The sequence below is a fragment of the Gorilla gorilla genome, chromosome 16 (assembly GCF_029281585.2).
Source record: "Gorilla gorilla gorilla isolate KB3781 chromosome 16, NHGRI_mGorGor1-v2.1_pri, whole genome shotgun sequence".
Classification (NCBI taxonomy): Eukaryota; Metazoa; Chordata; class Mammalia; order Primates; family Hominidae; genus Gorilla; species Gorilla gorilla.
Window position 1 is genome coordinate 27,698,726 of NC_073240.2, and position 26,240 is coordinate 27,724,965.

A 26,240-nucleotide genomic window follows, 5' to 3' on the forward strand; every position below is an offset into this window, starting at 1 on the left:
TCATTCTCAATAGTCCAATTTGATTCTGTTAATATGTTAATATACATCATATTGGACTTTTTCTCAAATATGTTAAATCTTTTCATTTTTGTGCCATTTCATAAATGTACTTTGTATTTGGCATGGAGTCAATGATGTACTGCACCTGCTGTGCCCACAGATCCCTTGGGGAACCCCTTATACTTAGGTCACTTTGACTTTCGTGTCTGGACCCCACAGTCCTCATCACAGTCAAGCGGGCAGAGACTGGGACTAAGCCAGGAACTGCTGTCCAGCAACAGCTCCCTGCAGGTCACCACCACAGTTGGGGGTCAGCCTCCACGGGACTGGAGGAGCTGACTCATTCTGATGCCTCAGTGTGAGTCCTAAAAGTAAGTGCCAGACGCCCACACACAGGTGTCTGCATATGCACAGAAAGTTCTAGAAGAACCCAGGAGGCAGTGTGAGCCTGAGAAGCAAAACCACAAAGAGAACAGAAGGAAACTCACGCACAATGGTGGGAGAAGCAGAGCCAGTGCGCACAGAGCAGTAAAGGGCAGAACCAGGAGCCGACAGGAGTCTCGAAGCCTCAGGCGGGGCGCCAGGGAGGTCTGCAGCTGACAGTGAGGGGATCAGTGCCGCCCAGGTCCTCTATGGGATTCCTGAATTGTTGTGGAGACTGGAGCAGCTGGGATCCCTCGCTCTCATGTTTTCAGTTCTCTGTGGGGCTTGAAGGTGTGGCTGCCGTGTGGAAATGGACTGAGGTATTTTGGATCCTTGATCAAGTGAAGGTAACAAGCGTATTTTTTCTTGATTTCCCATATCTGCTAATTTTGAAGGCTGGGCCATGAGACTGGCTACATGTGTGTGGGTCATGCAGCCAGATGGTGCCCTGGAGTGGCCCCTAAATGAGGTGGTTATCACATCGCTCTTCCAGGGATTAGGAAAAACCTGGGGAAGGAAATAAATGGGAGACTTTTCTTGGCCCTGCTGAGGTTGAATACTGAGTTGCCTGTGGCCAGCTGGGAAGTTGGAGTGAGCCAGGGAGCTGTGTTGGCACAGACCCAAGGAGGACCTGGGCCTGGTCCACAGTGTCAGTCATTCTCCAGAGCACTTGCATTATTGTTACCGAGCTGAACTTGAGTCTGCCTATCTGGGGCAGCAAAGCCAAACACTGACATTGGGTTTTGCAGCAAGGGAAAGTGAGGCATTAATTATAGGGCACCAAGCAAGGAGAATCGGGCAGCTCACACTTAAGACCCAAACTCCCCAGTGGCTTCCAGGTAAGGGTTTTTAATGGCAGGAAATTCAGGAAAGCAGAAGTTACAGGCAAAATCGCAAATCAATACATGGAGGTTCACTATTGGTTTAAACTGAAAAGGTGGGATATCTTGAAGTGGGGTTTACAGGTCATAGGTAGAATCAAGGTTTTTCTGATTTGCAATTGGTTAAGGAGGGAAGCTTTGACTAAAGTCTTGGGGTCGGCAGAGAAGAATGTTAGGTCTGGCTTGTGAGCATGACTTCCTCTGGGCCCTCAGGAAAAAATTAAGAACAAAGAACGGTCGTTGGAATTCAGTCCTTGGTTGCCCCTTATCTGCCCCTTTGGTGGAGGTCTGGGTTTCTGAAAAAGAACTCAGGGGTAAATGCTAACATGTTCTCTTTAGTTTCTATAGGAACCGAACATCTTGTGACTTTAATTTCCTTGACTATTGTTTTAGGCTTCGATTACCTTCCTGCTTACAAGGTTGCTTTTTAACCTTGTAAAAGGTTAGGGATAGCTAGGGGCCTAGGATTTTCCTCGGAGGAACACAGGGTTTTTCTGTATTTCCATGCTTGTGAGGAAGGAGTGGCAGGCCTCTAAGAGAGGTCCCTGTGTGTCATATTATTCCCAACTTTTTCATTATTATGATAATGATTTTGCTCTGTCGCCAAGCTGGAGTGCAGTGGCACGATCTTGGCTCACTGCAACCTCCGCCTTCCGGGTTCAACTGATGCTCCTGCCTCAGCCTCCCGATTAGCTGGGACTACAGCTGCATACCACCACACCCAGCTAATTTTTGTATTTTTAGTAGAAAAGGGGTTTTACCACGTTGGCCAGGATGGTCTCAATCTCCTGACCTTGTGATCTGTCTGCCTCAGTCTCCCAAAGTGCTGGGATTACAGTGGTGAGCCACCACGCCCGGCCTCATTATTATATTTTTAAGGGCAGCATGTTCTCTCTTGCATTTTGGGGGCCATGAATGGGTTCATCCCTCTAAGCGAAGAATAGGGCCCTTGTTTGACTTGCTAGCTTGTCTCAGGCTGATGAGAGACATAATAATCCTAGATTATTTTCCTCTCTGATGCTTTTGTGAATGTGATTCTACAGCAACGAGAACAAACACAGTAGTGATTGTTCTCAACTCACATACATATTATTATGTGAATTTTAAGGTAGGTTCGAGTCAATTAAATCACAACTCAAATCTCATTCTTTTAAAATGATTTTTCATACAGATTAGGAAAGTGTTGCATCAGAATTACAAGACAGGTTTAGCAGTATCTTTCTTTGGGCGCCACTGATATTTCATTATTTCTATGCTGTTAGGTCTGTCTCTCCCCTAACTCAAAGCCCCTGGGCCCATCATTCATTCATACACGTATGATTTCATCAAAACTTTTACTGAACACCTATTATGTGCCAGGCACTATTTCCTGTTGGAAAACATGAGCAAATTCTATTCTTGGCCTTTTTGCCATTAAGGCCTTTGTGTCCATTCTAAACCATAAATTTCTTTAGCACTACTTTTCTGAATTAAAAAAATGTAAATCACAAACTTGCATGAATCTTACATTTTACAAATGCTTTTTCCTTTGAAATGAGAGAGGTGTTTAGCTTTCCTTCTCTCAAAGTTATTTATTGATTTTATTTTGTCAACCATTATAACTTGTATTTTTTTTCTTTTAATATCTTTCTGGGAAGATGATGGCTACTGTGCCAGAGGTGTTTGCCCACTCAATATGTGTCACTCTTCGGAGGGAGGAGTGTGGGAGTCATGGGTGAACAGAAAGCACCTGAACGTTGGGTTCAGCCTGCATTGTATGTAAATGTTTGTATTACAGGAAAGAAAATAGTACATCTCCATCTTGACAAATACATGCGCAAAATGCTGTACAAGAATAAACAAGATATTGAGGGAGGAGGATAGAAATAGATGTCTGAGTCTAAAGCTGGGAAGCAGAGTTTTCAAAATCCCTTAATACTTTATGGTTTTAAACTATGTGTTTATTTGCTTAAAAATAAAATAAATTTTTAATGAAGAAAGCTTATGGACTATTTGGCTCCACATGGCAAGGTGAATCAGAATTCCTCATGTACATGGGAGCTTGCTGTGCACTGGACCTGAGGCAAAGGGAGGAGAGCCTGCTGGGCCCCACTAAACCCTTGGACTTCATACTGTGGGCAGGGGACAGTGTACACAGGAGCCCAGCAGGGTGAGACTGAGCCATCGCCTGAGAGTTTGGAAACCGTGTAATAGTGGGTCCAAGGAGCAGAAGATAGACGATGGATGCAAGGGGTATAATTAAGGGCTGTAGACATGGTCAAAATAGGAGATGATGCTCTGATGGAGGACGTTGGCAGCTCCAGCCTCCACAGCATTTCAGGAATCCATGGAGGAACTGGGCCACACTGACGAGCCCTCCGGCAGACCTCCCTGGCACCGAACCTAACGTGGTGGGGCTCCGGGTTTATCTCATCACACGGGTTCTAATACTTTGGTCCCTACTGGCTCTGCTTCTTCTGCCACTGCCCATGACTTTTGCTCCGTTCTCTTCTTTGTAATTGTTTCTCAGGCTCACACTGCCTTGTGGGTTCTTCTAGAACTTTCTATGCATGTGTGGACCCATGTGTGCGTGTGGGTGTCTGACACTTATTTTTAGGGCTCACACTGAGGCATCAGAATGGGTTAGCTCCTCCAGTCCTGTGCAGGCTGCTCCCCACCTGCGGTGGTGACCTCCAGGGAGCTGTTGCCAGACAGCAGCTCCTGGCTCGGCCCCCTCAACTGTGATGAGGACTGTGGGTCCAGACGAAGGTCAAAGTGACCCAAGTGCAAGGAGTTCCTGAAGAGGCCTGTGGGCACAGCAGGTCCAGCACATCAGTGACTTAACGACAAATGCAAAACACATTTATGGAATGGCACTTGCACACACACAAAAAAAGGATGTAAAAATTTTAACATATTTGAGTCAGTTGGACAATTGGCTCTAAAGCTTCTAATTCCCTGTAGCTTGGTACATGTCTCTGCATCTCTCACAAGTTATCTCTTTGCTCTCTATGTTATAGTACGTATCCCATTTTTGCCTTGAATCAGGCTCCTTTATGTGTAGCTCCATTTCACCCACTAGACTGAAACTTTTTTAAGGTTCATAGTGTTGTCATTATTCCTAGCACCTAGCAAAAGGCACACACACAGCATCAATTCCACAAATATAAGTTGCATTGATTTATCTTACTCCAGTTTATAGCATTTTGTTATAGCAGTCCAAATGGACTAAGACAATGGGGGAATCATGAAGATTTGGGGACAGGTGAAAGCAACTTCCATCTGCATGGATTCACTAGCATACTATCTTCTCTTAAATCTAGTATAGGGAATGTCCTCAAATACCCCCACATGAAGGCCAAGGTAAGGAACAAGATGCTTCCTGGGCAGGGTCTTTCACATGCCCATCGTCCTTCTGGGACTGATTGCAGTATGTTCCAAAATGGGATTGGTCTGTGCCCACGGAGGGGGACTAGTCTTGTGTGGTTCTTTTATTTTCAGTGGAAACTGAGCAAGCCTCCTTCATCTTTCTAGTCTTAGGGAAAGGGCTCTCTTAGACCCAGAGACTTGGCCCTTGCTGGATCTGAACCGGGTGTGAAGGTGCTTTCTGCTTGGAGTGAGTGATAAGGCCCTGCTCTTCCATGGCCCTCTGTACTCTGAAGTGGGCTCAAGGGCTGGATGTGTCCCACATAGGATATCTCGGGGGAGGGGGGAAGCTGAGTAATAGCCATACATTTTCCTTGTCCTGGTATGCAGGTAATGGGAGTTTATCCCTCATTCTACCAAAGGTAGATTCTGCCTTACTCCAGCTGGGCTGGCTGTGTGACCTGCTTTGACCAACAAAACATGGCAGATGTTCAAGACTCCTGGGCCTGGTCCTTAGGAGACCTTTCAGTGTCCACTTCTCCCTCGCTGCCCAGAGGTCAGTGAAGCATCAGTGGATTCACAGAGGGGTCTGTGTCCACACATGATGAAAGGAGTGAGGGAGCTCTCTGGGGCCCCTATTATAAGGACACTAATCCCATCACAGGGGCTCCAGCCTCATGACTATATCCTCCCAAAGGCCCCATCTGCTGACACCATCACATTGGTGATTAGGTTTCAATATATGAATTCAAGGCAGCCACAAACATTTAGACCCTAGCACTCACAGTGCACAAAACAACAGCCTTTAATGTGGCATTTGCAGGCCTCTCTCACACCCACGCATCCAGCCCCAGCTCAGTTTTCCAACTTATTGCCTGCTGCTTCCCTCATGAGCCTTTATTCAGCCTTAGACGTTTTTCAACAATACTTCCTCTGTGCTGTGCTGGTGCCTTCTACTAATTACTGTTTGCTTTTCTCATCCCTGTACCAGCAAGAATGCCACCTCCCTGAACACTATAGAATGTATTGTGTACTTTTTCAGTATCCCCTGCCGGAGCTAATCTCTCTCCTCAGTGCCCCCCATGCCAAGCCTAATCTTCTGTGTCCCCTCCCACCCAGCACAGTGACTTGAGCACAAACTGTGGAAGAGACAGTCAAGGCAAGACCAGTGTCACAGCGAGACCAGTGTCGTCACAGCAACAGGCAAATGCGCTGAGTGGTGCGATTAGACTCTGAAAGCCTCGGCTTCCATGTGTGTAAAATGGGTTAACAGTAACTTCCTCTTGGGATCCTTATAAGGACTTAGCGAGGCAGCCCATGCAAAGCACACAGCCCAGCAAGCATTCAGTCCACAGTAGCTGTTAGCAGCAGTCGTAGCAAAAGTAGTAGTACCAGTACAAGTAGTAGTGTTAAAATAGAATTCCGTTCCAGCAAATCTATTAGCTGGGACTCTCAGACATTCTTATTTGGTTTCCCATCTCCCTCTCCTTACCAGGAATTGGGAATACATGTCCTTCCAATTTTTCTCAGTGCATGCTTATTTCTTCCTTTGCACCCAAGTCATCTAGGATAGGAAGGCCATGCAGATTAAAGCAATCACACACTGAGCACTCCTGCATTCTGTTTATTTGGGTCTCTGGACATTGCATTTGATTTTTACCTAACTGCTGGGCCATGCTCCCATCATTTGGAATGGATAGTTTGGATTTTAAGGAAGATGATCAGCCACTTGTAAAGTGGACAGCTTATCTCTTCAGGTTTTTCTTTCATTACACACTAACCTCACTTCTGTTCTTTTTCTTTCTTCCCTATTTTTCATAAAGCATTGCAAATAAAAAGGTTAGCACAGCTCTTTTTCTCTTCCCTGATTCTCCATCCTTACCACTTATGCTTGTCATATATTTCACTTATGTGTATGTAATAAACTTACAGTGCATTGTTGTTAGAAGCATATAAAGTTAATGTGTTAGCAGCCTGTTGCCTTGTAGGGAAACTTAAAATTATAAAAATATTTTATTTCACCTCTATTTCACTTTTCCCCCAAATTTATTTATTTTTTAGAATGACATAGAATTTTATGTATTTATTGTGTATAACATGATGTTTTAAAGTACACATACATTGTGAAATGGTTAAATCTAGTTCATTAACAAATGTACTGCCTCACAGTTATTTTTGGTTTTTTCGTGGTAAGAACGCTTACTGGCAGTATCCCCTGCCAGAGCTAATCTCTCTCCTCAGTGTCCCCACGCCAAGCCTAATCTTCTGTGTCCCCTCCCACCCGGCACAGTGCTCTCCTAGCATTTTTTAACAATATCATTATTACTATAGTCACCTTGCTGTATAACAGAGCTCTTGAACTTATTCCTCCTGTCTAACTGTATGTATTCTTTGACAAACATCTCTCCAACCACCCTTCCCCATACCCTTCCCAGCATCTAGTTACCTCCTTCCTACCCTCTGCCTCTATGAGATCAATATTTTTACATTACACATATGACTGAGATCGTGCAGTTTTTGTCTCTCACTTCTGATGTTCTTTATTTCTTTGTGTAGACCTAAGTTTCTAATCCACATCACCTACCTTTCACCTGAAAAACCTCCTTAACTTGCTTGTAGCATATGCCTGGGTGCAATGAATTCCCTGTGTGTGTTTGTCTGATAACATCTTCATTTCTCCATAACTTTTTAAAGCAACCTTACTGAGATAAATTTACATACCATAAAGTTCACCCATTCAAAATGTACAATAGTTTTTGGTATATTGATAGAGTTTTGCAATCACCTCCATAATGTAATTTTCAAACATGTTCATTCCAAAATGTCCCAAAAGAAACAATGCAAAGTAACTCCCATCATCCCTGCCTTTGGCTCCCCCAACCAGTCACTGGCAACAACATATTTATTTTCCTCTATGGACTAGCCTGTTCTACCTATTGCATATAAATTAGATCATAAGACAAGTGGTATCTTGTGATTAGCTTCTTTTACTTAGCACATTTTGAGGGTTCATCTGAGTTGTAGCAGGTATCGGTACTTCCTTCCTTTTTTATTGCCAAGTAATATTCCATTCTAGATATATCACATTTTGTTCATCCATTCAAGAATTAATGGGCATTTGGTTTGTTACCACTTTTTGACTACTATGAATAATGCTGCTACAAATATTCATGTTTAGATTTTTGTGTTGACATTTGTTTTTGTTCCTCTTGGGTGGATATTTAGAGGATAGAAATTGTCAGTTTATATGGTACCTGTAGAGTCAACATTTTCAAGAACTACAAAAGGATTCTCAGCCGGGTGCGGTGGCTCATGCCTGTAATCCCAGCACTTTGGGAGGCTGAGGTGGGCAGATCACGAGGTCAGGAGATCGAGACCACCCTGGCTAACAAGGTGAAACCCCATCTCTACTAAAAAAATACAAAAAATTAGCAGGGCATGGTGGCGGGCACCTGTAGTCCCAGCTACTCAGGAGGCTGAGGCAGGAGAATGGTGTGAACCCAGGAGGCAGAGCTTGCAGTGAACTGAGATCGCACCACTGCACTCCAGCCTGGGTGACAGAGCCAGACTCCGTCTCACAAAAAAAAAAAAAAAGGAATTATCCAAGGTTCCTGGACCATTTTACATTCCCATCCCCAATGTATAAGAACTTCAATTTCTCCACATCCTCATCAGCACTTATTATTGTCTGTTTTATTTTACCTATCTTAGTGAGTGCAAAATGGTATCTCACTGTGGTTTGACATTCACTTCTCTAATTAATGTGATATTGAATATCTTTTTATTTGCATGTTAGCCATTCATATTTTTTTGGAGAAATAACTATTCAAATTTCTTACCCATTTGTTATTTGGGCTATTTGTCTTTCCTTTATTGAACTGTAAGCATTTTTCATATAAATTTTTCATAAAAATCCATTTATGGATATATGATTGGCATATATTTTCCCCCGATTTGTGTTTTCTCTTTTTCTTTTATGCCCTTTAAAGCACAAACTTTTTTTAAAAGTTTAAAATTTTGGAACTTACCTATAATTTCAGAAGTCCAACTTATCTATATTCCCTTTTATTAGCTGTGTTTAGGGATTATATCTAGGAAATCATTTTTAAAAGCAAGATATTGAAGACTTATTCCTGTATTTCCTCCAAAAATTTTAAAGCTTCGCTTTTACATTTAGGCCTATGATCCACTTTGTGCTAATTTTGGTATATGGTATGAAGTAGGGATTACAAAGGACCATGAATAGCCAAAGCGATCTTGGGCAAAAAGAACAAAGCTGTAAGCATCACAATACTTAATTTCACATTACAAAGCTGTAAGTAATCAAAACAGCATGGTACTGGCATAAAAAAAAGACACATGAACCAATGGACTAAGATAGAAAGCCCAAAAATAAACTCACACATTTATGGTCAGTTGATTTTCAACAAAGGTGCTAAGAACACACAATGGGGAAGGGACAGTCTCTTTAATAAATGGTGTTGGGAAAACTAGATATTCACAAGCAGAATAATGAAATATGACCTTTATCTCACATCACAAACAAGAATAAACTCAAAGTGAGTTAAAGACTTACATGTAAGACCTAAAACTGTAAAACCACTGAAAGAAAACATAGGGGAAAAGCTCCATGACATTGGTTTAGGCAATTATTTTTTGGCTATGACCCCAAAAGCACAGACAACAAAAGTGAAAATCAGACAAATTGGATTAAGTTGAACTATAAAGCTTCTGCCCGGTGAAGAAAACAATCAAAGTGACAACCTACAGAACAGGAGAATATATTAGGACATCAGACATCTGATAAAGGGCTAATACCCAATATGTAATAGATAAAAGGCTAATATCCAATATGTAAAAGAAACCCCAGCAACTCAATAACAAGACAACTGATTGTTCTACATGAGGATACCCAGTTGTCCCAAAAACATTTCTTGAAAAGACTATTCTTTTCACACTGAATTGTCTTGGCTCCTTTGTTGAAAATTAAATAAGTATAAATGTAAGGGTTTATTTCTGGACTCTGAATTCTATTTGTTTGATGTATCTATCTGTCTTTATACCAATGCCACACTATCTTTGTTACTGCATCTTTGTAGTAAATTTTGAAATTGATAAGTATGAGTCTACCTACTTCCTTCTTCCCATCATGGCCTGAACTACTTTTTCAGGTTAACTTTGGAATGCCCTTGGCAAAGAGGAGGGGTCCAGATGACTGGACACATGTGACCAAGGTGGTTGAGCACATGGCAAGGTGGTCTTGATACATGTGCCCAAGGTGGTCGGGGCACATGTGCAATCCCAGCTGTGATCCCAGTATAGCCTCCTGAGTAGCTGGGACTATAGGCACATGCCACCATGAGGGGCCTTAGAATTTTATTTCTGGTTTACACTCATGTAATTTTTGTATTTTTAACACCGACGGGGTTTTGCCTTGTTATCCAGAATGGTCTTGAACTCCTGACCTCAGGTGATCCACCCGCCTTGGCCTCCCAAAGTGCTAGAATTATAGGCATGAGCCACTGTGCCTGGCCTGATTCATGTATTGTTTTTGACAATGTCCTGCAGTATGAATTGTTCCAAAGTCTGATCCAATTGAACCCAGGCTCCTTGGCAAGGGCAAAGAATTAGCGTCTCTGGGGCAGCATCTCTGCACTGTGGTGCAGAACCTAGGTGGAGGAAGGATTTTGCTTTCTTCCATCTACCTCACACAGATCCTCTCTGTGTGGCAGGAGCTGTGTGTGGCAGAGGCACTGGTGCTGTAACCCAACTGCTGCCACATCATCCACTATGGGTCTTTCACAACCTGGTCAGAGGAGATGAGATGGGCTGATGTCCACTGGCTGCCACCTCTGCCTGGAGCAGAGCTTCCGCCTTAGGAAGCTGGGAGAGATGGGAGGTGTGACTAACAGCCATGCCTGCTGAAGTGGCTGTCCTGCCACACAGATGTGTGAGGGACTCAAGGGCTGTACTCTTTGCCAGCTGCCCCTCCCAAATCCTCCCTACAGAGCAGGAGTTGGGTGTGGGCAAACAGGCAGCACCCAGCTGCTGGTGTTCATGTGATATGGGCCTTACTTTGCATGGAGCTGTGAAAAATGGTATTTCTCATGTTCAAGGGCTGGCAAGACCACCTAAAGTAGCTCTTCTTCCACCTCCAGGAGCTGGGGAGATGACAACAGCTGCTCATGTGCTGAGGATACACAGTTGCTCCATGAGGCAGAGTTGAGGGAAATGGGTTTAATTCCTACCCCATATGGCATAGCCTCCCACATTTCTGTCATCTAAAAGACCATCAGGATGGCTAAATGGTAGAAAGGAGAGCTTGATTGGTGATGTTTATGGAAAGAGTCAAACTCTGTAAAATATTTGAAGAGATGTACTCTAAGCCAAAAATGGATGACCTCAGGAGAACTTGAGAACATGTGCCCAAGGTGGTCAGGCACAGCCTAGTTTTATACATTTTAGGGATACATGAGACATCAATCAAATACCTATAAGATTTACATTGGTTCGATCTGGAAGGATGGGACAACTCAAAGTAAGCCAGGGTTCCAGGTCATAGAAAGAAATGTCTGGATTATGATAAGGGGTTGTGGAGAACAAGGTTTTATCATGCAGATGAAGCCTTTAAGTAGCAGGCTTCAAAGGTAATAGATTGTAAATGCTGGTTGAATTTTCCTGAATTCCAAAAGGGAGGATGGTATAATGAGATATGTTCAAACCTGCTTCCCGTCATGGCCTGAACTACTCTTTCAGGTTAACTTTGCAATGCCCCCGGCCAAAAGGAGAGGTCCTTTCAGATAACTGAGAGGCCTTAGAATGTTATTTCTGGTTTACAGTGTTATCAGTTTGGAAACTGCATCTCAAGCATGGACCACAGGTGCTCTCTCTTTGAAGGGGGGAAGGACAGGTTGGGTTTTTCACCTCACAGGTCCTGAATCACACAATAGAGACAAACGTCTTCAGGAGGTTTGGGGAAAAGCTGTACCTATTCCCGAGGGGAGCCAAGCACATTCACAATGGGTAAACATATATGTAACATATGTCCCATGGTCACTTTGGGGTGGGTGTTAGCATTAAAGTGAGGTGGAATTTGGGTCTTTATTTCAAAAGGGGTGAACTATAGACACAAAGACAGTTTGTATGCAGTCTCTAGAAGCTGCTGAAACTGGCTTAAGATCTGCAGTCGCTTATCAGGAAAGAGCATCAGTGAGGCCAGTCCTCTGTCCATTCAGAGCTGCAGTGACCTGGGTTGTAAATCAGGGTTAAGAGGGATCTGATCATTTGCCTGCTAGCTCCCATTCTTAGAGAATTTAACAAAAGTGTGGGTTTCTTGTAGCCATAGGAATTTAGGAAGATACCATGCCAGCCAAGCTGAACCCTCCAGCCATCATTAACTTTTGTTTCCTTAACCTTAGTGTCCATCATGGTTGATGAAAGGGAGTCTGTTTTGGTCTCTCAGATCACAGTTCTTACTGAGTTTCCATAGGTTTCATTGAATAAATGGTTCTCAGCTTGCTATATATAGTTGTCAACTAGTTATAATCCCTTGATTCGACCCCCAATGATGTTGAATGATGTATATGCTAATCTTACCAACTTAATATATGTTTCTCCATGGGAGAAGTTTCCCTGAGCCCCTCATACCATAATTGTTGACTGCATTTTGTCTTTATTATGATTTCCTTATGGCACCTTTTAATAGAGTAAGATTAATAAAAGCCAGAGCATTTGCAATAACATTTTTAATGTTACTTTATAAAGCCTTTATCTCATCCATCTGGGCCACTGCTTCTGGCATTTACTTTCCTAAATTGTTACAATTTCCCCCAATCCAACACACAAACCCACATCAACTCCTGATATTTGTAAGCCCTTGTGTTGTATTCCCTGTGTAATTTGAATCTTCTCCAGCTCCAGCTGTGTCTTGTCTCTACTTGGTGTACAATTAATAGCAGAGCCAGTCATGTCCTACCAGCATTTGTTTTATACAGGCTGGATATATGTGAGTATAACCAACTTTTTATTTCATTTTATTTTGCACAGTGCAGCATTGAGACCTTAGAATTTTTCTGCTAATAACTCTCAAGACTTCTTTGCACAGCTACTTTTAAGATAGCTAACCTTTAATTTTTTATCTTTACTATGTTATTTTTGATAGGATTTAGCATGACTCCCAAAATATATTTTACACTGGCCAAAAAGAAAAAAAAAACGTTCTAAATTGTTTAAGGACAAACGTATTTCTAAAAATTTATTTTTCAATTGTTACATTTCTCAGTGTATTCATTTGCTGGGGCTGCTGTACCAAAGTACCACAGACTGGGTGACTCAAACAACAGAACCGCATTGTCTTACAGTCCAGATGCCCAAGATGAAGCCATCCACAGGGTGGTGGTGCCTTCTCAAAACAATGAGAGGGACTCTATTTCATGCCTTTCTATTTCTGGTGGTTTGCTGGTGATCTCTGGCATACTTGGTTTGCAAAGGCATCATTCCCATTGTTGCCTTTATCTTCATATGGTGTTCTCCCCTGTGTGGTATCTGTGTCCAAATCATTTCTTCTTAAAAGAACACCAGTCATGTTGGATTAGGGGCCAGCCTACTCCAGCATGGCCTCATCTTAACTAACTATAGTTGCAATGACCCTGTTTCCAAAAAGATCGCATTCTGAGGTACTGGGTGTTGGGATGTCAACATATGCATTTTGAAGGGATAAAATTCAAGCCATAAAAATCAGCAACTTCATATATATATTTCCCTAACTTACTTTGTTTTATTTTCCAGGTCATTGACTAACAACATCAACAATGAAATGAATCTGAGAAAACAGGAAATTGAGAGCAAGAGAAAAAAAAGTTAATTATACTGATTTTGTATAAGACCCCTTTGAACACATTTTTAAAAAATCAAATAGAAGATGCCCAGGTCCACTGTGCCTTGTGGATATTTGTCTCGTATAGCCTAGAGATCTACGCATTCATGTGGGAATTGAAAAGGACCCACATTTTACTAGAAGCATCATTCATTTTTGCCTCAAAACAAACAATGCCCACATGTCAGAAGAACTTTCACAATTCACAGGAACAGTGACCTAATTAACCAACCATAAAATTGCCAAATCCCTACTTCTCATTGTTTAATATGCTTAGAAAACCCATTCAAATTGTGAATTATCAAGTGAGCTTACACTGATAAATAGATCCAATATTTAGGAATTTTTAAATCTTCCATTCCTTTTTTTTTTTTTTGGTCTTTTTAAAAATAGACCATTAGAATATGTCCTCCAGGTTTTAGAGATGGGGGAGACATAGAGATGATGGGGGAGACATAGAGATGGGGGAGACATAGAGATGATGGGGGAGACATGCTTCCCTTTATTTCTCAGTAACTCAGCCAAAAACAATCTGGAGAGAATGCAAAGACAGCTACTGGAAACTCTGAAAAGTAGACGTGAGCCCATCAGGGAAGAGCTAGAGAATCTGAAATCTACTCGAAAAAGTGAGTTTGATACTTAGTAGGTCTTGTGTTCCTATCCTAACTCGACACAGCCTGAAACTTGGAAGTGAGCATGATGGAGTGGATACAGTGAGATGCAAGAAATCCTCCAGTTTGGGCTGGAAGGGAAAAAAGAGACCCCTAAAACTCAGAGACAGTGGAAGAAATTCCTGGTGTTTTTTTCTTCTCTTTTTCTCTGTTCTTCCACATAGCAATTTAGTATTGACTACAGCATCTCTGTTACAATGATAGCACCGAAATGTTGTAACCATATGGCCTGCAAAGCCAAAAATATTTATCTGACCATCTACAGGAAAAGTTTGCTGATCTGGATGAAATATTCTGATATTAAATATTCCATTTTGTGAGTATACCACAAATTACCTTAAAAATCTACCTCTAGTTGGCTATTAGGCTTTTTGTTTGTTTTGTCTGTTTTCTGGCATTATAAATTGTGCTGCTATAAGCTGATTTGTGTGTGTCTCTGGATGGATATGAACAGTTTCCTAAGATTGTGTACCCTGAAAAATGCCAAGTCATAGGGTATGGCTGTATTGCAGCTTTTCCAATTTTTAATTTATCTTTTCACATTTTCTACAGTAACTTTTGATAAATAAAAGTTCCCTCCATACTCAAGTGAGCACATTCCTGTAACAGATTTCCTGTCGGTTCTCTTTCTCAGGAGAACCCTGACTAATATCTATTTATATTCTCATTTGTCACCAAAAATAAACAAGGCTTTGGTGTTCTGAATGGAATTGTTTTGAATTTTAGAATAATTTGGGGAAAATGGCATCATTAAATATTGATTGTTCTCATTCATAAATATGTGATATGTCTCCAATTATAGCTCTTCTTTTATGCCTTTAACAAGTTTCTTTTTATAATTCAGTGAATATGGAGCCTGCATAGCTTTTGGAAGGTTTTGTAGTTTTACTCTGTCTACTAAAAAGCATAAAAAAATTTGCAAGCCTCAATGCAATTAGAAATTAAGAATTAAGCTACTAATGGTGCAACTCTGTAAGCACAAGGCATAAAAAACAAGTGTTATGGCCAAGCCACACAGTGAAAGAGGTATGAATCACTGCAAACACTGGTTGAAGGGAAGCTGTCCTCCAAACAGAAGCATCCATTTTTGTACTTTTTAAAAATTTTTATTTATTTATTTTTTGAGATGTAGTCTCGCTCCGTTGCCCAGGCTGGAGTGCAATCTCAGCTCACTGCAACCTCCACCTCCCAGGTTCATGCCATTCTCCTGCTTCAGCCTCCCGAGTAGCTGGGACTACAAGTGCCCGCCACTAAGCCCAGCTAATTTTTTGTATTTTTAGTAGAGACAGGGTTTCACCGTGTTAGCCAGGATGGTCTCGATCTCTGGACCTCGTGATCCACCTGCCTCAGCCTCCCAAAGTGCTGGGATTACAGGCATGAGCCACCATGCCCTGGCCCCATTTTTGTACTTTTAAGGGAGTGAGAAATAAACTACTTTTGCTTTTAAGCCGTTATAAAATTTGGCATGAATTTGCTAAGCAACTCAACATTAATCTACTGTCCTTGAATTAATTATAAAAGGTGCAGACAGTCTTGAATTAAAATTGGGAAAAGTTCTAATACTTTTTTTTTGGTAGAACATTTTTACCAATTTAAAAAAGTGATCATTATAGATTAACTTGAAATCACAATGCAGAATTGTGTTATGCCATAGATCACTCAATAATATGCTTCTCTGCCAATCCTAGTAGACTTCACACCTTGTGCTATATTATTAGTCTTCCTTTTATGAGGCAGACAGTACCCATTTCATAAAATATGAAGACTATAGCTTCGGGCCGGAGGATTTGAATTTTCATACTAGCGGTTATAATATGTGATATCATGAGCTTGTTTTTATTGTCCTAGGAGGCTGATATTCCTAAATCTATTCATAAGGATGGCATATCTACCCAGTGGGCCTGCTGGGACTCCAGTTACCCGATGCACATACATTGCTTGGTGGTCAGTAAATGTTATTTTGCTTTCTTTATTCCTTTGTGGAAAAATTTCAGGTAGAGAAGAAACCTGAAATAATTTGAAGAACTTTAAAATTTTTTTCACCCACTAATTTATATTCTCATTAGCAAAAAGAACCGAATATTGGTAGCTCTATACTTTATTATAATAAAGATGTGGAACTTCTTGATTACTCTTTCCTTCTTCTACGTTGACTCATTCTATCACTATTAATTCACTCAGGAGATGCTGATTGAGCAGCTCCTTTGTATAGATGTTAATAGCATGGTTCTCGCCATAGGTCACAGAGGTTGGTTTGCCGAGCAACTCTGAGAACCCGTTTTTAAGTTCCCTGACTCTCCTATTCACTGGAATGGAATGCCTTGCTGTCTGGGCCCTCCTTGCTTCACCTTCCAATGAACTGAAATCATCACACTGATCCTATTGTAGCGGAGAGTGGTGTGTTAAGACTGGGGGTTATGGTTATGGTTTTGAGACCAGCCTCAGCTCTGTCGCTTTCTTATCTCTTCAGATGCAGCAGATAGTTACCTCTAACTTTTAGTTTGCCTCAGACATTAAGAATAAAATCATATTCAGCATAATTTAGGTGTCATTCTCCATATTCCACTGGTGCTAACAAACATTTTTATATTGTTCCCATGTGTCAACAATAGTAATCTGTGGCTCATTATAAGTGACAGCAAATGTCAACAAGCCTGCCTCCTGGAGATTTGTTTGTAAAGATTCCTTATCAGTTGTTGTTATTTATACCCCTGGCTTCTATAGTTATTGATTATTCTATATATTTTCCTCCTTCAAGTGAATGTACAAAGAGACTAAGAAAACCTCAGTCAAACTTGGAAATTTCCTTTGTAATATTCTTTTTAAAGTTAGTTATGGTAAGTTCCTTATTATCTATCTGTTAAGAATTGGGATGCTGAGCTTGGTTTGATTTTCTGGTTAACAAGAAATTAGCCAATCATCAAGAATATAAAAGGAAACACTGGTTAGCAAAGAATTAGAATTACAAAAGCAATGAATTTATACCTAAGCCCTTGAAGGTTACACTGGTTTTGATTCATAAGGTGCATGCTTCTGGTGTCCAAGTGCAATATTCCAAACATCAATTATCACTGTACATTGGTTTATTAAATATTTTCTGATTGATTTGCTTTATCTAGATTCTACATAATGCTTTGTACTAAACTATGAATACTTCGCATTTATGGAAAAATGTCCAGCTTGAGATCACAGAGCAATTGAAGATTATCTTCCAGAGACTTATTTTTCTCCTTAAACTTTTGTTTCCTTAATTTGGGAAACAAAGCTAGTCACTTTCTGTCACATTTCTTTTCTTTTCTTTTTTTTTTTTTTTTGATACCGTGTCTTGCTCTGTTGCCCAGGCTGGAGTGCAGTGGTGCAATCTTGGCTCACTGCAACCTCCGCCTCCCAGGTTCAAGCAATTCTCCTGCCTCAGCCTCCTGAGTAGCTGGGACTACAGGTGTCCACCACCACACCCGGCTAATTTTTATACATTTAGTACAGACGGGGTTTCACCATATTGGCCAGGCTGGTCTCAAACTCCTAACCTTGTGATCCGCCCGCCTTGGCCTCCCAAAGTGCTGGGATTACAGGCGTGAGCCACCGCACCTGGCCTGTCACAAAATTTCTATCTCATCTTATTCTATCCCATGTCATCCACTGCCGTTGTACCACCAAACTCTACATTGTCCTCTCTCAGAATGTCCTCCTGTTCCTTGGAGATAGCACTGTACTGCTGTTACCATAGATGCAACCCTCAGGCTTCATGCCTGCATGGCTTCTGCACCTGGGTACGTCCTGGAGATCTTTGCAGCCACCTAAACGGACACGCTACCATCTGTTCCAGCACTCTGTACTTGGTTCTTATCTTGCTGGGCATGTGTTAGTCTGTGTTTCATCTGTTTATATGTGTGTCGCTTCTAGTAAACTCTGAGCTCCTCAGCTTAAAAGTCTTATTTTGTGCAATTTCTTTTAATCACCAGTATTTGATACATCACTTGGACACTTAAAGAATAAATGAAATAAATGAAGCATTTCTTCCAGTGTACAAAACAACTGAATAAATGAATCAATTAATTATAAACTAACAAATAGAAGTGCCAAGGAAGTGGTTAAATGATTTGCTCCTGGTTAACACAGAGCTTGGGATGGCCACCAACTCTCACCTCATCATTCTATCTACTGACTAGTTGGCCTTGAATTTGTTAATTTAAAAAAATTTGAAGTTTCAATGTTCTTGCAGCAAACGCTAACATACATACTTAATGATTAAAGGCAAGACCTCAAGGGCAGATTGGAAAACTAAGAACAATGCTAAAAAAAAAAAAGAAAATGACTTGCAGGGTTTTTACTAATTTCCAAAATTAAGTAACAAATCACTGACTTGAAATATTTTTCACAGCAGCAGTGATATCATCTAGGTATGGTTTAAAACACACATCTCAATTTTTCCTTTCCTTTAGCTGAAATAATAAATAAGATAGATTTTGCTATGATTAGGAAGGAAAGATATCAGTGCCTAGATTATCCCATATAAAGGAGTTCACTCACTTTTAAGATGCAATCTATTTTTGCCTTAAATGTCTTCTGCAAACAGCCTTGCCACTTCAGTGCTTGCGAGTTGATGTACGTGTCAAGAGAACTGAGCCAGGTCCCGGCTGCGCCGCAAATCATTCACGTGGTGCAGCTGGACACATGTTCTGTTAGTCAAATAAGCAGATTAGATTCAATGACTATGAAACTCTCTTCCAGGTCAAACAGCCTGTTATTTGTGCATTCCAGTATGATCGCTGCCATTTATTTAAAGTATTTCTACCTATACGGATATTAGGTACTAGCGACTCAAGTACACTTTAGAATTAATTGTTTAAAAGAGCAAATAAACCTCTCACCGCAATGGCAATTAAAGACACCCAGTCCTGCCGTGTGCTTTCTCCATTTGCTTCTAGTGGCAGTTTCGTGTGAATTTTTGGTGATGATGCTCCACGGAACATCTGCAGATGTGCTGTCAATTTGGACAGGTAAGATGGCTTTAGTAATTCAAGATGTCACAACAACTCCTTGCCAGTTAATCTCAAGTGAAAAATAGGACAAGGATCTGGGACCAACAGAAAGATTCATCTGCTTTGCAGATTGACTTAGGATACCCCATTTTGTAAAGATGACTTTGGTTTAGTGAACAGCTCTCATTATGTTTATAAACAGAGGAATTTTTAAAAATCTATCATTATACCTGAGAAAAAGCAGATGAGAGATTTTATTGTAATACTATTTCATTAATTTTCTAAATTGAGATGAAAAAAACTGATTTTGACTTTATATTAATTGGAGAGTTTTTCATTATCGATGACTGCTCTTTAAAGATATTTTACATATGGTATTTTAAACACAGCTGACTGCTTTTGTTATCTAGTTGAGAGAGTTGGATTTTTTTCCTAATGTAGTTTTCAAAATATTGTCATTGACCCTGAACAACATTAAGAGTGGATAAGGGTAGAGAATAATGATAAAGATGAAGTATACAAGTCACTGAATTCTATTTTGAAATGTTGATATTTTTATTTTCCAAAAAGTTATTACTCACACTAACATACCCATTACCTTGTCCTTTACTGCCAACATCACTCTTGGTTTTATGTTAGGCCCTTAAGGAAAACATTTTTTTCTAAAAACTCATATCATGTAAAGATCTGTAGCAGTGCTAGGTAGAATTGGGAATATCATAAGATCTAGAGATGACAGTAAAATGTATATTAGGTTCAGCTATGAAGCAGTTTATTTTTTCATAAATTATTTACAATCTGATTTTAGGCATATAAACAAAACGGGACGTCCGTTAAGGTAGTCCTCTTTAAGGCTGTGTACCTGCCATGAAATTGCTGCCTCTATTTACATCATTTTCAGAGGACCACTTGTATTATTACCATCTAACCCAGTGCACACGCTGCACATAAAAACAACTGGTCTCAGTCATTTATTTCCAGATTATGTTTTGAGTAAAGAAAAAAAATGATTCAGATTGAACAGCATAATTTCAAAACTCATTTTTCTGTCTCTAAATGTGTACTATGCTCTTAGAAGCTCACATATTTGCCACCATTAAATATGACCAGGGTTCTAAAGTCCTCTCAGCTGCCCCAGTGGAACTAGGGTACCTGTGTCTGACCATGTTGACCCTCGGGAGGGACAGCACTCGTCTGATTGAATGCGCTTATTAAGTTGCCCAACAGGCAGCCACTAAGAAAAGTTGACACTTAAAACCACTATGCCATGGTTGTGGTGGAGAGAGGAATCTAAGAGACTCGAGGTGCATGACACCTCCAGTCCCTTCAGCCCCAACCCATAGAATCTATGCAGCCAGTAAATGTGTCTCAGATGAGTGCCGGGTGCAGAGCACCACACTGGGTTCAGAGGTACAGCAGTGAGAAGGAAAGACAGTCTCTTTTCTCGTGGCGGTGGGAAAGAGAGACGGTATCCAATATGCCCTGTGATAGCAGCCAGGACGGGCAATCATCGAGAAAGGAAGCTAAGCAGTCAGAGGTGCTCAGGTTGAGTGACATTCAAGCAGAGACCCGAAGACAACGAGGGAAAGAACCACGCCAATGTGGATATTGGAGAGGTGGTTGTGGGGGTCACCTGGGCCAGGCACTCCCCAAAGATCAAGTAGGAGGAAGGCTGCTGGGTTGGGAAATATGGAGGTCATTGTTTGCCGCGACAAGGCCAGTTTTGGTGGACTGGTGGGGCTAACCCACATGGAGTGGTTCAAGGGAGGACAGGAGGAGGAGACGTTGAGAGTGGGGAGTGCAGACTGGGGAAGAATTCTGCTCCTGGGCCACCAAGCACTGCTACATACCCTGAGCAGCTGGCACAGCTGAACCAGAACCAGCACCCTCAGCAGAAGCAGCCAGAGGATCAGCACCAAGGACACAGGGAGAATGAGGTGGCAAGACAGGCACAGACCCACCAGTGCCTGCCTTGAGGGCAGTGAAAGACCAGCTCCCCCAGCCACATGATGTGTGTCTGCAGAGGCTTTAGATAACCATGTATATAGAGCACCCTTGACATAAGTGGTTCCATCATCTTACAGTTCATAGGACACACTGCAACGGAGAGTTTGCCTAATAAAGATTGCATCCAACCAGATAAGGATATAAACACACTCTTCCACTATCGGCCCTCCCCAGAGGACTCTGGCCAAAAAAAGAGCAGGACTTCAGCTGTTCAAAACGGTCACGTTAATTGACATCGTCTTGCTGTCACTTGTGATAAGCACCCAACATCTGCCCACATCGAAGACTCTTCCTTGCAAGACGAATTGCTGGGGCCAGACGGGGAGATTCTTTTAATCTTTTTGTCACTCTCCCTGTACTGCCTTGTTAACCCTTTTTCCTATCTTTTCTTAACGCTAAATGTGACTTTGTTTGTTGTGGAATGTTTAATCTGTAACGTTTATATATTGATTAAGTATACTATTATGTATGGTTTGCAATATTGACTGACTTATGGAGTGGCTTGAACCTGTGTCCCCACGGCTCTGACTACCGAGTGAATGGGAAGTACTAAGGAGAACTGTCTGCTTGGGAACTCCATGAAGTTCGTGGCTTTTGTGATTGAAATAGCATCAATAAAAGGTTGACACTGTGGAACAACACAAGCCTGCATGGACCTGGTTATCTCTGACCTCGCACCACTCACGAGACCATACCTGAGCCCTTCTCCACTTTGGCAGAACAGTTGCGTGGCCTCTCTTCATATAATACCTCTCCGTACACCGTACACCACAGGTCAAAGAAAGGATATATGCTCCCTGTGAAGACTAGTGGAACTGTCCCTCCTGGTCCTCCTACAGACTTCCTCTGGCCTAATGGGTGCACCATTGCATTATATCTGCCATCTATATACACATATACCTTTCAACCCTGCACTCTCTGAGATGACTGGACTCATGCCTAAATAACTGATGCTGTCCCTAGTGTAAGGTAAGCACTCAATAGTTTCTCAGGAAATGAATATAATATTTTGGCTGTTTAGAGGCTTTCCTTCACTTCGTTTTCTGTGTCCTCTTATTTAAAAAGAAGTGCTCACTAGAGGTTACCTGAAGACATATCTGATCCTTGAAACCTGCAGTAGTCTAACACAGAGGCCAAGATCACAGGTCTTCATAAAAGTAATACTTTCCTCATGACAATGAAGTGCCACGGGGCCAACTCAAAAATTGAGACTGAGCCTGGGAGGCCATGTGGGCTCTCGGCTTTGTGCAGGCAGGAATTCGACAGCCAGCCAACAGAGTGAAGGGAAAGCAAGTTTACTAAGAAAGTAAAGGAATAACAGGGTGGCTATGCCATAGGCAGAGCAGCCCTGAGTGCTGCTGGTTGGCTTTTTCTATGGTTATTTCTTGATTATATGCTAAACAAGGGGTGGATTATTCATGAGTTTTGGGGGAATGGGAGGACAGTTATGGGAACTAATGTTTCCTCCCCCTTTCAGACTATATAGGGTAATTCTTGATGTTGCCATGGCATTTGTAAATTGCCATGGCATTGGTAGGAGTTTCTTTGAGCAAGTTAATGTATTATAATTAGCATATAATGAGCAGTGAGGACAACCAGAGGTTGCTTTTGTGGCCATCTTGGTTTTGGTGGGTTTTGGCTGGCTTCTTTACTGCATCCTGTTTTATCAGGTTTTTTTTGTTTTTTTGGTTTGTTTGTTTCTTGAGCTGGGTCTTGTAAAACAGTCCTGCCAACTTCCTATCTCAGAATCACATGTCTCTCATTGTCCTAGCTCAGGGTGATAGCACGGGAGGCATGCCAGGTTACTTGTCACCCAATATTCATTCTCCTGTTCTGAGTCAGAAATGAATGAGGGGCTTGGCTGTGATGTTCTCCTCTGGACAGAGCCCTCACTTCCCAGCTGACTTGAGGCTGGTGTGGCCTTGTGTCCAGGTATGTGGCCAACAGAGAAGTAAGTAGAAATCTTACCAATTCTTCCAGGAAGTCTTCTCAAAGAGAGACTGGACGACCTTCTCTCTTTCTCTCTCCATCCTGCTGCTTGGGAAAGGGATGTGACATCTGGAGTCCTGGCAGCCACCTTGGAGCACAAGATTAAGAGCCCCAGCTAAGGCAGGCAGAGTGGCTGGAGGAAGGGAGCAAGGGCCCCTGGGAAACTTACTGCTTACCCTGGGCTTCTTTAAAGTGAAAAAAAAAAAAAAAAAAAAGAAATTCCACTTCCTATCAGCTCTTTTATTCTGGATGTCTCAGCCAAACACACCCAAACCCAATACTGACATAAGTTATTTGTCAGTATTGACAAATATTTGTAAAGTCTTCACTTTTGAAATTAAATATATTCACCGTGCTGCGTAAAGTATAATATGAATGCTTTTTTAAAAGTTATTTGTTTACTGGGATTATATTTGCCTGTGTGAGCCAAAAGAAGCATTTCTGCCTATTACCGTGGGAGTTTTCAGAGCATGGGTCTAGGTGGCGATATCCCCACTGAATCAAAAGGCAGACTCAGAAGTGGTTTTACAAAGAGAAATATGAACACTTTTCTCATTGTGAGATAACCATTACATCTCAGTTTAAAGATCCGAAGCTAATTTTGGAAATTATTTTTAAGGCACAGAGGAAAAACATCATGTGAGCTCACAGGTCTGACACAGTTGTGAACAGCTTGTTTTCCTATAGAAATGCTGTGGTGGCTGCCCGGGCTGGGGCATTTGCATTTCAACCAAATGTTCTTTCAAAGTCAGAGCCAGAGCAGCTAGAAGCTTCCTTAAAACCAGGTGAACCCTAAAAGTAGAAATAGGAAAAACAGCGGCCTCCACTGTGTCCTTTCACATCTCAGCCTCTGAACTTCGGCCTGAGACACTGGAAAGCTGCACCCTTCCTCTGTCTCCTCAAATCCTGCAAGTCCCAAGGCACATCACCTGACATCAAAAGGCCATCCTCATTTCAGGTGGATGTCCCATTTGACTGATAGCAGCTACTTGTGTTTCAGAATAGGATTTGCATAAAAATCACTTGGTATCCTTGTGAGCAGGGAGTCTCCCAAGGCCTGACTCCACATTCTGCAGCATTAGGTGAGCACATGACCCAAAAACCTACGTCATTTATTACTTCCCAGGCACACTGACTCAGATGCTCCTTGGACCATTCTCAGGAGTATTGGTGTCGATATTACTGATCTCAAAATGAAACCATCCCAGTTTCCCCATGGAAATGATGTTTACCAGGTTTGGATGGTTCTTTTGAATAAACAAATTGATCCTCTGATCTTAAAACTTGAAACTTACATTTGTCTTATCTGAGTTCCTTTCTTGGGCAAGGAACTGAAACTCACTAGATGAACACATCCAGGCTCTAAGACACCAGACCCCTCATCCTTCATGATTGCTTCCTCATGCCTCCCTAATTTCTGTTTTTCTGCATGTAGTTACATTCCTGTGCACTATATTAAAAACCCCAATGTTAGTCAGCTGGCGAGACAGGTTTGAGAATTATCTCTTGTCTTCTTGGTTGACACTACTCAAATAGTGCTTTCTTCCTGGACAATATTTGTCATCTCAGAGATTGTCTTTCCATGCAGTGAGCAAAGAGACCTGGACCTAACCCCTGGTGTTTTAGTGACAAAAATTCAAATCTTAAAAGGTGTTATATATCATACCCTCCACTCCTGTATGTCTATATTTGAGCTCAAAATTAAATAAATCTTCATTTAACTGGGTTGGGAGTCCACACTTCCTTTCATGCCCAAACTTTCGGTTGGCATTGGGTGTACTGAAGGGAGAACCCACTGCTGAGCCTGGCTTCCCGGAGGTCAGCTCGCCCTCCAGGAATTTGTAATCTACTTGGGAAATCAAATGATGGAATACCAAGCACAATTATTAACTATTCTTAAGCAATTACCTAAAGGTTTGAAGTGTGCATTGTGCATTTATGTATTTGTAAGGTTCTACCACCTGGACCTTGCCAGATTTTGATGCATTTTGGCATGTTCTCGTACCTTGGATCCTAAACATTCTGGCTGTGGCTCTATGACTCCTTTCTCTTCTTGGTTTTGAATGTGGCTCTCCTAGCCGTACCTGAAGAGAGGCTAAGGGTGAAAAGACATAAATATACCATTTGTGAAATTAAATAATTTAAACTTTAAGATGTTGGAATTTTAAATTATTCTGAGCCTTGAGAGGAATGTGGCTATGCAGACTGAGTCACATAACAGGGAGCAGCAACTCCTTTTTTTTTTCTATAAATTATTAAGATCAAACAGTGCCAGAAGTAAGACCCTCTTGGATCACTGTTCCTCCTCATGGAGTAATAATCTTCCCTGGAATATAGCAATCTGTAAGCAATCAATTGCTACAGTATATGCACTAGTCTTGTCTGGAAAATGTCCTAATCCTGCTAATAATATTTCTATCTAGGTGAAACTAACTTCTCCACTTTAGAATGCTAACACCATTCATGTGGAGTTAGTGTTTCCAGGTGGCTCTCCTCAAGTATTGCCCTCAAATAAACTCTATACTAAATCATATTTTCTGAATCTCATTATTTAAAGATGATGTGCTCATGCATGCCTACTTGCATACAAGGTGTATTGTGTATGGAATATTTACCATTATGGATTCAGTTCTTCAGAGAAGACATGGACTTGTGCACGCTTGAATTTAGTTCAGGACAGCACATAACAATCACAAAGATCTCACTCAAATCCCTACCTTCTACTGGGGTGGCTTTGTGTCTTTGAAATATGAAAAACAGGCCCAGTGTGATGGCATACACCTGTAATCCCAGGGCTTTGGGAGGCTGATGCAAGAGGATCATTTGAAGCCAGGAGTTTGAGATCAGCGTGGGCAACAATACAAGAGTCCACCTCTAAAAAAAAGACTTTTTTTTTAAATTTAGCTGAGCATGGTGGCAAGCACCTGTAGATCCAGCTACTTGGGAGGCTGGGGCAGGAGGATGGTTTGAGCCCAGGAGTTTGAGGCTGCAGTGAGCTATGACCATGCCACTGCACTCCAGTCTAGAAAACAGAACAAGACCCTGTCTCTAAAAAATGGAAAAGAAG

General features: G+C 41.5%; 2 long non-coding RNA genes across 5 annotated transcripts in view; one reads left to right on the plus strand and one right to left on the minus strand.

Moving 5' to 3' along the window:
- LOC129526875 (uncharacterized) lies at positions 1 to 25,745 on the plus strand. Of its 2 annotated transcripts, XR_008671690.2 has the most exons (4): positions 1 to 770; positions 13,437 to 14,511; positions 16,044 to 16,139; positions 19,124 to 25,743. It is a non-coding gene; the product is annotated as an uncharacterized lncRNA (long non-coding RNA). The 2 variants fall into 2 exon arrangements; XR_008671694.2 differs by having other exon boundaries at positions 13,437 to 19,195; positions 20,288 to 25,745.
- LOC129526876 (uncharacterized) overlaps positions 1 to 26,240 on the minus strand; it is a 115,269-nt gene that overhangs the window by 29,756 nt on the left and 59,273 nt on the right. For all 3 annotated transcript variants that reach the window (XR_008671697.2, XR_008671698.2, XR_010130933.1), the window contains exons 6-9: positions 25,179 to 25,268; positions 23,153 to 23,261; positions 19,067 to 19,179; positions 18,726 to 18,874 (exon numbers count right to left, since the gene is read on the minus strand). This is a non-coding gene — a long non-coding RNA (uncharacterized lncRNA). The remainder of the gene's footprint in view (positions 1 to 18,725; positions 18,875 to 19,066; positions 19,180 to 23,152; positions 23,262 to 25,178; positions 25,269 to 26,240) is intronic.